Source organism: Cupressus sempervirens, chromosome 11 (genome assembly GCF_028749045.1).
Source record: "Cupressus sempervirens isolate cs-2001-9-10 chromosome 11, ASM2874904v1, whole genome shotgun sequence".
Lineage (NCBI taxonomy): Eukaryota > Viridiplantae > Streptophyta > Pinopsida > Cupressales > Cupressaceae > Cupressus > Cupressus sempervirens.
In genome coordinates, this window is record NC_143128.1 from 202564024 (window position 1) to 202576586 (window position 12563).

Sequence of the window (12563 nt, forward strand, 5' to 3'; positions counted from 1 at the left end):
AGACAGGAGGCATAATGACAAGGAATAAACTAAAAGGTACATGTTTTCTTACTGAATTTGAACTTAGAACTATAAAAATGCATTAAATAATGAAAGTTGGATTGAGGCAATGAATAAAGAGATTAAGGAAATTGAAAAGAACAATACTTTGACTCTTGTTCCTAAACCCAAGTACAAAAATGTAATTGGTACAAAGTGGGTTTTTAGAAACAAATTGAATGAATATGGTGAAGCATCAAGAAATAAGGCGAGGCTAGTGTGTAAAGGATACACTCAAGAAGAAGGTATAGACTATTGAGAAATATTTTCTCCTATTGCTATACTTGAAGGAGTCAGAACATTGCTTTCATATGCTACATTTAAAGGATTAATAGTGTATCAAACGGATGTAAAATCAACTTTCCTAAATGGAAATCTGGAAGAGGAAGTTTACATTAATCAACCTAAAGTTTACATTGATCCAAATAAAAGAGACATGATCTGTAAGTTACACAAAGCTTTATATGGTCTGAAGCAAGCTCCTAGAGCATGGTATGAGAAACTACATGGATATTTGGTAAATAGTGGTTTTCAAAGAACCAATGATAACAACATATTGTATATTAAAGAGGGACCACAAAATAAGATATTGTTAGTAGAAATATTTGTGGATGATATCCTATTTATAGGTCATGATGACTTGTGCAAGACATTCTCTAAAGAAATGAGGACAAAATTTGAAATGTCAATGTTTGGAGAAATAAAATTCTTTATTGGTTTACAAGTTCATCAAATGAAGGATGAAATTTACATTAATCAGTCAAAAAATATCAAGTAGGTATTGAAGACCTTTGGAATGGAAGATTCCAAACCAGTTGGAACACCTATGTATACTAGACATGAACTATCCAAGAATGATGATTCAAAAGAGGTAAATCAGATTACCTATAGATCTATGATCGGGAAACTCTAATATGTTTTTCAGACAAGACCTGATATTGCATTAGCAGTTGGTATAGTTGCAAGATTTTTTACAAATCCCAGAGAAAATCATATGATGGAAATCAAAAGAATTATGAGATATCTAAAGGTACTCAAGGCTATGGTTTATGGTACAAGAAAGGAGGAAATTTTGAGTTGAAATCCTTTACTGATGTTGATTGGGTTGGAAGCATTGGTGACAGGAAGAGTACCAATAGAGGAACATTCTTTCTTAGAAAGAGGTTAGTATCTTGGACAAGAAAAAATTAGAATTGCATCTCTTAGTCTACAACAAAAGTGAATTATGTTGTTGCAACAGTTAATTATTCCAACATAGTCTAGTTCAAGCAACTGTTGTTGGGAATGAAGGAAACAATCAAGGATCTAGTAATCATCTATTGTGATGACACAAGTGCAATCAATATATCTAAGAATCTAGTGATGCACACAAAGAGAAAACATTTTGCAATCAAGTATCATTTTCTAAGAGAATTAGTTCAAGATAAAGAGGTAAGATTGGAATATATCAACACAAAGGAGCAAGTTAATGACATATTTACCAAGCCTTTACCTAAGGATGAATTTTTGTATCTAAGAGGTAAGCTAGGGATCATTCCCCTACCTGATGCTCACTAGAGCACAGATTAGTGATGCATCAACCAAACTACATTGAAGATCAATCAAGTTGGTGCAAAGAAGTCAAAGTTCACTACATATTCAAATCAGTACATCAGGTACATTTTAAACTCATTGTATGGAGTCTTTGGCATTTGATGTCAAAGAGGGAGAGATTGAATATTCATATCATAAGAATTAAGGAAGATTTTGATTGAATTAAATGAAGAAATATGTATATTAGAAAGAGGAAGAACTTGATCAGATGGAGTCTAAAAAAAAGATGTTAGAGGGAGAATCTCAGAGGGAGTTCTCATGGATGAAGAATTCGAATCAAATCGAGGATTTTTGCTCCTAAATTTTTCTTTTGATAATGACATGTTGTGTTTCCATCAATGCCAAAAAGGGAGATTTTTTATAACAATTATTCAATTGTATATTGTCATTGATGTTACATAAATGTCACACCTTAACCGAGCTTAGAAGACTCCAGTATCAGTCGAACATAATTTTAGAAGAAGCCAAGTTTAGTGATCAAGTGCAAACCAAGCTTGGTCAATTACCAAAGGGATTCCTATGTAAAACGAGTTAGGTTGATCACCAAAGAAGCTCAGTGTAAACCGAGTCAAGTCAGTTACCAAAGAAGTTCAATGGTAACTGAGTGACCCAATTTAGTGTTAGCTGACCTACAATAGAATACTTCTGTTTATTATTTGGTTTATGCAAGCCAACTTAGTGGATGTTAATTATTTATTTGTAAGGGTATTACAGCCAACTTGACATTGGGATTCATATTTATGAAAGGTCAAGATGTGGATTGAAAAATGGAAGTTGTAGAAGAAGAAAAGAAGATGTGAACAAAGAAGATTTTTTGATAAGAGAAAAACATCCAAGGAGTTGCAAAGAATATTTTGATCAAAGAGGATCAAAATTATAAGTAAGAATAGTGATCTAAATCTACAATTCAGTTGCTTCATTAATCAAATCAATCATTGTTACTTTCCAACAAATGTAGTAGTGAAGAAATCTCTTAATAGAGTTGATTTAATAGTCATTTTGTAAATCCTCTAATAAGGTGGCATTTCTAGATTGAAATTTTTTAAAGACCGCTAACAGGGCCACTCCTAATAGGGTGATTCAAATCCTTTAATAGGGTCACACCTAAGAGTGTACTTTGTAACCTTTAACAAAGTTGGTTCCTAACAGGCCTCACTTCATAAGAGTGAAAATTTGTAAGTAGTTGCATTGGTGGTTTTCCTAAATTGGATTTCCACATTAAATCTTGGTGTCTCAAGTGTTCATGTTATTTTCTTATTGCTTTATCTTTCTGAAATTAAGTCACTAAAGGTTAATACACATCATTATCATAAAATTGCTTTGTTAACCGAGTTACAGTGAATGTCTAGTTCTAACTAATTTTTGAGTTAAAAGGAAGTTTGTATTGACATCTAAGGGATCTAGAATTATTTTAGTGGTAATTGATCCACCCTCCCCTCTTAGATACCCCTCTTGTATTTTGAAAAAGTACAAGGCAGGAGAGTCCCCAAATGAGATGTCCTAGCCCCTAGCTATTAACCACACAACAATTACAAAACAACAATGCAAGATCTTATACCAATTCACAATATTTGATTCATAAAAATAACTGATTGCATGCAATGTGTTAGGTTGTAAAGCCTTCTTGTTTATAGCCAAATACAAAGAAAGTAATAGTTCTACAAGATCCCTCAAGATCCAACCCAAACCCTAGCTAGTCTAGATCCACACTCTAATAGAAACTTTTAAGGAAGATCTAAACTTGTTCTCACAAGCCCACCAAGCAATCTCCTTTCTTCCCAAGCCTTAGCTACTAGCTCTTCAAAGTTCACTCCTCTGTTACATCCTCTTCACCAAGCTAGATGATTCCCCAAAAGATTCCATAAGACCCCCTACTTATACCCAACTAAGCCACAAGTCATCCTAGTATGCTACAAATTAAATAAACCCTTGCGTTACAAGCATATTTAAGTCACAAGTCAGCTCACAACATAAATTAAGTACATAAAACCAAATTAAATGCTAAGTCAACTGACCATAGACAAATTTAGCAAAGCTAGAAATAAGACATGACCAAGCATCATAAACCACTATTGAGTATTAGCAAATCCACAAAACATAACTGAGCTCACAATAGCATTGTCAAGCACCAGTATATGTCGAGTCCACTAGAAATCGAGCCCCTTCATTGATTGACCTACTTGGTCAACACAACAACCAAGCACAACTAAGCCATGTAGTATAACCCAAGCTCCCAGTGTATGTTGAGTGCCTTAACCAACTGAGTACCACCAAAACATGACTGAATAATGATACTCCAATCAAGCACCTCGATTAACACTACAACTGGGAACTACTCAGTAATGACTGAGCCGCACCACTTTCTTTGACCAAGTCCCCTAACTCCAAGGCCAAAACACACCAACATGCAGGATTGCCAACAAGCATAGAATGCTCCTACATCAGACACCTTGGGTTCAAAAAGATGTTCTCAATAGTTGATAGAACATCTTCTGAGTTTCAACACAAAAATCTCAAACTGGTTCTTCATATACATGTCCTCCAAGTATTCAACTTGCACACTATTTCCCTTGTTTTATTTCTACTTCTTCACATCCATACTTGGTGTCCCACTGGTCTACTTTCCATCCTAATATCTAACCCTTTCATAATCCTTCAACTCAACTTGGCTACCAATACTTAGGTTCCTCCTACCGAGTTCTTAATTTTGCAGAGCAATCAAAGAATGCTACCTACAACCTTTCATAATTGAAATCACATTCTTGACACAATTATTCATAGCCCTACAATCATATTGCCAAGGTCTACCAAGTAATATGTGACAACTAATCATGTCCACAATATCACACAACACTTGATCCTTATATTGCCTAATCTAAAAATCAATAAGACACTGCTCCCTCACTTCCAAAGCATGTTCATGTTGCAACCATCCAATCCTATAAGGACAAGGATGTCTTACTCTCTTCAAACCAAGTTTTTGAACCATCTCCTCAATAAAAAGGTTATTAGTACTACCACTATCGATAATCACATTCAAGACTTTTCCACCAGACCTACAATGAGTCTTGAACAAATTACTCCTCTGATAAGTTTCCAATGTCCTCTGACTGACCAGTACTCACTGAGCTAGTAAATTCTCTCTGTGCTCAAGTTTACTACTATGGTTTTCATCCTCATTGACAACAACAACTCTTCTATCACTAGCCTTAGTACATTCATAAGCTTTGTGTCCTTCTTCATGACATTTGAAACAAGTACCTTTAAACTCACCTTTGTCTATCCTTCTCTTCTCACTAACAATTTTTGGTTCATCTTTTGTACTTGGTTTAGTGTTTGCCAAGCAGTTTTGCTTCTCCTTCCCTCATAAACTACCTTGATTATTCCTCTTTAACTTGTCTTCTTCTCTCAAAGCATACTGATAAGCATCCTCAACCAAAGAAATATTCAACATACCAACCTCATCCTAAATATTAAATCTAGCCACCTTACCCTAAGAAAACTCTTTATGCCTAGACCGAATAGTCAACCTGTAGAACTCATGTGTATAATCTTTCACATTCATATCTTTCTACTTCAAATTCTACAATCTCTTAAATAAATTAAGTTTATAACTAGGAGGAATGAAATTAGCCTTTAGTTTATTCACCATCAATCTCCATCTAGTGATCTTCGTTTCATCTTTCTCTTCTCTATCTCTTTTTAATTCCTTCCACCAAAGAGCAGCATGTCCCTCCAACTTAGTTTGTGCTAACCTTACTCTAAGCTGATTTTTTATATCCTCTAACTCAATATAGTCTTCCAATTCACCAATCCAATCAATCATATCTTCAAGATTCAAAGGACCTAAGAAATTAGAAACCTCCATCTTGTGCTTTAGCTTCAATTGAGATCTAGGCCTACCAAATTGATCAACACTATTTTCCATAGGTCTCTCCATATGATCAATTCTATCCTCACCACTTGATGTAGCAACATCAAAGTCTTCAACAACTTCCTCATAACCATCTTCAATACCTGTATACCAAGGTACACCACCTATAGCACTTATGATCTCAATGATCATGTCACTCTTCATCAACACCATCTCAGATCTAAATTCTACTCTAATCTTCCTTGAGATACTTGCTTCCATGACATCACAAAGATCTTTAATCACCTTAGGGTGAAATTTTCTTGGAGGCATCTTCCAATATTTTTACAAACCCTCTGCAACAAATCAACTAGATCTAGCCTTCAATCATATAATCTTCACCCTAAGTCCTAGTGAAAACTACCTCAGCTTCAACAGTCTATCTACACATTTAGGAAAACCTTTGCTTTGATACCATCTGACATAGTACAAGGCAAGAGAATCCCCAAAGTATATGTCCTAGACCCCAACCAATAACCACATAAAGAAAACAAAAAAATAATGTAAGATTTGATACCAATTCACAATACTTGATTCATGAAAATAACTAATTACATGCAATGTCGGGCTCTAAGGCCTTCCTAGTTACAACCAAATACAAAGCAAGTAATAGTTCTACAAGATCCTCAAGATCCAACCCTTACCCTAGCTAGTCTATATCCACACTTTGATAGAAAACTCCAAGGAATGTCTAAACTTGTACTTGCAAGCCCACCAATCAATCTCCTTGTTTTCCAAGCATCAACTACTAGTTCTTCAATTTTTTCTACTCAAACAAATCATCTTCTCCAAGCTTGATGATTCTCCAAAAGACTCCACAAGACCCCCTACTTATACCCAACTAAGCCACAAGTTAGCCTAGTATGCTACAAATTAAATAAACCCTTACATTAAATGCATATTTAAGCCACAAGTTGGCTCACAACATAAATTAAATACATATAACCAAATTAAATGCCAAGTAGGCTGACCATAAACAACTCGAGCGAAGCCAAAATCAAGACATGACCAAACATTAGATACCATCATCAAGTATCAGCAAATCCACCAAGCATAACCAAGCTCACACAAGAATCATCAAGTACTGGTATGTGTTGAGTCCACCAGTAACCGAGCCTCTTCATTGACCAAGATACTTAGTCCACACAACAACCAAGCATAATTGATCCATTTATTATAACCTGAGCTCCTAGTGAATGTCGAGTGCCTTAACCAACCAAGTACCACTAGAACATGACCAAGTAATGCTACTCCAACCAAGCACCTTGGTCAACACTGCAACTAGAAACTACTCAATAATGATTGAGCCACACCTCTTTCTTTGACTGAGTCCCCTAACACCAAGGCCAAAACACACCAACACGTAGGATTTCGAACAAGCCTAGGACACTACTAAATCAATTTATGCACATCATCACACACAATATCTTTGATTCCAACGATTATGATGAATATGCTAGGAAAAGAGTTGGGACCAAAATTAAAATCACATGCATAAAAAAGGATCCACCAAGAATGATTCCCACCACCACCAAGGCATAAAAAAATAATATAATTAATTCTCAACCAATTATAAACACATCATTCAATATAAATGATATTAGTAAAAGATAATCAATGCAACCAATTGATACATCAAGTTGTCAGTACAAATTCACTAATAGACCAGAGGTTGAGAGAAAGATGTTGACATCAATGATAACCATCAATCTTACATTCTAACGAACTCCTCCTTTTCCATTAGTGACAACATTCATAAATTCCAAAGCATAGAAATAAGATCACCATAATCAATACTTAAACACCAAAGCTCTCCTCCTTTGAAAATAATGGTAGAGGGCCAAAAAATAGCTATTGCTCCCCCTAACTAATCTACATTGCTTTCCTTGAGACACACCAACACTGATCTAGAAAAATATAGATGTGCAAAACCAATGGACCAATGCACCTATTGATGCTCATTAATTAACACTAGAAAGGTGTAGAATGCCCATCTTCCCTCTAAAGTACTTGAAATCATCCTTAGATGTAAAGATTTTGTTAATATATTTTGGATTTCTTCCTTTGTTAGTGCATACTCCAACGTAACTTCTCCAACATCAACCTTTTCTCTAATAAAGTGATATTTGATATCAATGTTTTTTGTTCCCCAATACATTATTGGATTCTTTAACACACATGTAACATTGATATTATCACATAGTATAGGAATTGGTTCAAAAAAACTAGTTCCTATGTTCTTCATTGTGGAACCTTCAAATTTATGATGAAAAGTGGTGTTAAAGCTTCAATTTTTCTATTTCTAAAGAACATGTATAAGAAGGTTTTGAAATAGTAAAATTGAGAATTTGCGAGCATGATAGAGAATGCGGTGCAAAATGGAAAAATTTTACCAAATTGTAGGAAGTTTGATATGGTTGGAAAATGCAATTTATCATTGTTTCGAAGTAGGTTTCCCATAGGCAATTCAAAATCATGATTTCAAGTGAAGAACACAAAAGAGCTTGTGAAATAGTGAGTTTTTAGAACTTTGCAAGGGATTTTGATATGACTTTGCAAATTGGAAATTTTCAAGGTTTTAGGGAGCATGCAAAGGGTACAATGTGAAATGGAAATTTTTGACCAAATCATAAGAATTGTTTGAAATTGCCTCAAAATGGAAAAAAAGGGTTTGGAGTGCATTAATTATAAGGAAAAGTGGGAACCGCTCCGTAGGACACTTCATGGCTCTCTAGCACACTGGGGAGGTGGGAGCACGCTATAGGAAATTGAGCTTTGGGAGATTGGGCTACCAAATATTCAATTAGTGCCTATAGAAATGGTATCACCTAGTTACTAAAGAATAGAATGGATATAGAAAGTAATGGTTTCACTGTTTCTAGTTGAACTGCCTATCGATTGGTGACTGACCATCACAATTTTGGAGGAGGGAGCTAGATAAGCATGTGAAAAGATGAAATGACTATTTTTAGAATATCTTGAGAAGTATAAGGCAAAATTTGCATAATTTTATGAGAAATGACATAAATATTGTACAGACACAACCAAACATGTGTGAAATGTCATCAATAGAATTTTTGAGTTAATAGGTTATTAAGTGCCACTATTTATTAATGTCTCATCACAAGTTAAATGTAAAAGAAATGTTTCAATGTGCATTCTTTTGAAAGTTCTTCCACTTGTAGGATTTTAGATTACAAGTGCAAAATGGGGCTGCCGATTCAGGTGCATCCAGCAAGCCAAGAACCCAAGCCTATGATGCAGCCTGATCTCTTAACTAAATAAGAAGACCAATTTGATGTCATTAATAGTATGTACCAAGATATGTGGGATATCAGGAAGAATTATGTCATCTATGCAAGTGATTGCCATGAACTTGAACTAGAAGAGGACAAGGTTGCAATTGCACAAATCTTGGCACAACGAGACGAACACTCAGGTGAATGTGCATACATCAATGATGTGCTCAATATATTTCATGGCCCTCTCCTTGAAGATTGTGAATATTTTATTTTTGTAAAACTATAAATATTATGAATAGTTGTAATTAATTTAGTTAAACCATTTTGAAAGGGTATGGACCTTTTTCATACCTCTTTGTTTACTATAAGGAGAGGTACCAGGACCTTAAAAAATAGGATAATATTTTTATATTGACAGGTTATTATACATCAGAATATATATGAACCAGGGTGTAGTAAATAATCGAATAATCTATGCAAGTTTTGAGTGGATATTGCAATCAGCCACTGCTCTATTGTAACATTTTTTGAAGTGAAATAAAAATACTTTATTTCTCTCAATAATTACACAAAATTATCTTCGATATATATTTAATAGATTATCCTCTTGGATTTACATTTTGATTGTTAGATTGAATTTTAATACATTCCTTTGATAATTAAAATTCACAAATATTGTATTTTTTATTGAATTGGTTTTCTGGGATTGAAGTTAGAAACAAGCTAGGGCTTGTATGCAAGTTATCTATCTGGTGATTGATGGTAAGCATGTACTATCTTTGAATAGTTTTGATTATCTTGAATTCCATATTGAATCAACTCTATTATTCCTAACTAGAGTAAGGAATTGGTCAGATTTAATTTCAATAAAATATATTATCAATTAAAGTTGGTTAAGTTCTTTGTTGCACTCAAGTGTTTTCTAATCCTTAAATCCATATTTATTCAACACCTTTATAACACTCCTTCAAGCACTCAAAAATAATTCAACTTTAAACCTTTGATTTCTCCTTTGGAAAAACTTGTTTTCCCAAGAGCGTTAAGTAATAAAATCTACATAAGCTATATCAAACATGTCTCATTAGATATAGTCACTTAGATTAGCAGATCCTGAAGTGAAGAGGATTTGATCAATAAGTATCAATCATAGTTGTTGGGAAAATTGTGTTGCATTACCCAGCATTGAGCAAGAAAGGCTCATAGGTTTTCCAACCAACAATTTGAGGAACCAACACTTCAAAGTTTCATTCATCCATAATATCTATGAACAATACAAGGATGCAACAATATATTATGATTCAATATTAGAAAGTGTTGAAGTATCTTGCTTCTTGCTTGACCAAGTAATTAGTTGAGATTCAAGAAAGATGGCTTCCTGACTAGTACTCTTCTAGAAATCTATAGATCTTGCCTAGTCAATATATGTGTATATTTTCAATGTGAAATATGATCCATTTGGAACCATAACACATAATATTTAGTCCCTTTCAAGCATCTAAAGATCCTCTTTACCACCATTGCATGTGATTGTTTAGTTCTTGGTGAAATATGACTACCAACATACTACATACATGATATCTAGTCCAAATGAATTTAGATACAATATTTTTCCATTCATTGATTGATACTTGCGTCTACTTTTGGTGAGCCATCATCCTTAGTCAACTTGTAGATGGTAATAATAGGAATGCTTATTGCATTGATTTTTCTAAGCCAAATTTCTTCACTAATTCCTTTATATACTTGGATTGAGAGATAAAGGTACATCTTTTGTTTTGATTCACTTGCAATCCAAGAATTAAATTAAATTCATCAATCATAGACATCTAAAATTCCTTTTGCATATCTTTAGAAAAAATCTTACACATCATTCTTTCCACCAAAGATGATATCATCCATATAAACCACAATAGTCAGAATTTTGTCAGTATCTACTTTGAAGTACAAATTGTTGTTTTCATAAGCTTTCATAAAACCTTGACTAATCAAATAATTATCTAGTTTACCATATGCTCTAGGTGCATGTTTCAATCCATCATGAATCTTCTTTAATCTGCAAAATGCATTTGGATTAACCTCTATTATGCCTCCTTCTGGTTGCTCAATGTAAACTTCTTCATCCAACTCACCATTCAAAATGTTGGGGTTTATATCCATTTAATAAAATTTAAAAACTTTGAAAGCCACAATTGCCAAGAACAGTCTAATGACCTCCATCCCAGAAACATGTATATAAGTCTCATCAAAGTCAATTCCTTTAATATGAGAATAACCTTTGTATAAAGGTCTAGATTCATTTCTCACAACTTTTCCATTCCTGTCCTTTTTTTTCTTGAAAACCCATTTAGTTATACTCATGTTCTTTTATGTCATCTTGAGAATAAGCTCCTAGATCTAATTCTTCTCAAAATGATTTATCTCTTCTTTCATCTCTATGATCCAAATTTGATTATTACTATCTTTTGTCATAGATTTTTATCAATGTCAAAACCAATATTGTCACTTAGTTGAAAGTTGCAATTGTGTATATCTTTAAACCACTTAGTTGTTGGAATTATTTAGAATAACTAAGAGGGGGGGTGAATTAGTTATCCAAGGTCTAGATGTACAAATAAAAAATTTCAATGCGTAGTAGACCCATATCCATTAAATCTTGTCATGCATGCATCCATTAGATCATACAAATCATAAACTTTGTAGGTTACTGTCCTAGGTCAAAACAACTTTGTAGAAATGTAAATATGAAACATAACAGACTCAATAACACATTTAACATGAGGATTTTATGTGGAAACCAAATTTGGGAAAAACCACCAGTAACATGCGACTAATTCTCACTCTTCTAAAGTGATGCCCTATGAAATGTCAACCCTATTAAACGTTACAATACACACTGTTAAATGTGACATGGTTAGAGGATTTGAATCAACCTATTAGGAGTGAGCCTTGCTAGAGGACTTTAGACCATTCACTAGGAATGTTACCCTATTAAAGGATTTACAAATGACTGCATGGTCAAACTTAATCCAAAGGATTTACCCTAGACCGATACAATGATTAGAAAGTAATAGTAAGGCTTGATCTGATAAAAAATTACAACTAACTTGTAGATTACAGATCTCTATTTCAGTCCTCCATTCTTCTTGGCTTTCACACACTTCAACTCTAATAGCTTGTTCACCCTACAAGAATTCATCATCTTAAGTTGTTTTTCTTTGCATGTCAATTGCAGTCTCTTATGTTTGGCCACTAAATCAAGGAATACCCTAAACTCCTTGTCTTCCTTAGGTTCTCACATATGACAACCTTGCTTCTCACAATGTCTCTCTATAAATAGAGATATAAGATCTTATAAATAGAGATTTAAGATCTTTTTTTGCTTAACAAAAATCATCCATTTTAGGGATAGGTAGGATTAGGTAGAATACAATGAATCTATGCATTTTCCCATTTGGTTCCTTTAGAAAATTCTTCTACAATCTTCCTTGAATTTTTCTCAAAATTGTTTACCTTAAATTCTATGTGACCAACTCATCATAGTTATCTTCCACATGCTTCACACAATTCAAGAAAACAAAATAGTCAACTCAAATTCATCAAATCTACAATCTAGCATGAACACTGGCACTCAACATCAATATGTTGTCACTTGGCTTCTATACTATTCTTTCACTCAGCCAACACTAATTCACTCAACAAACACTAAATTTTACTAATGCTCGACATCAATTAAACTTTACTTGACATATGATATCAATCACTTAGCTTGCACAGAT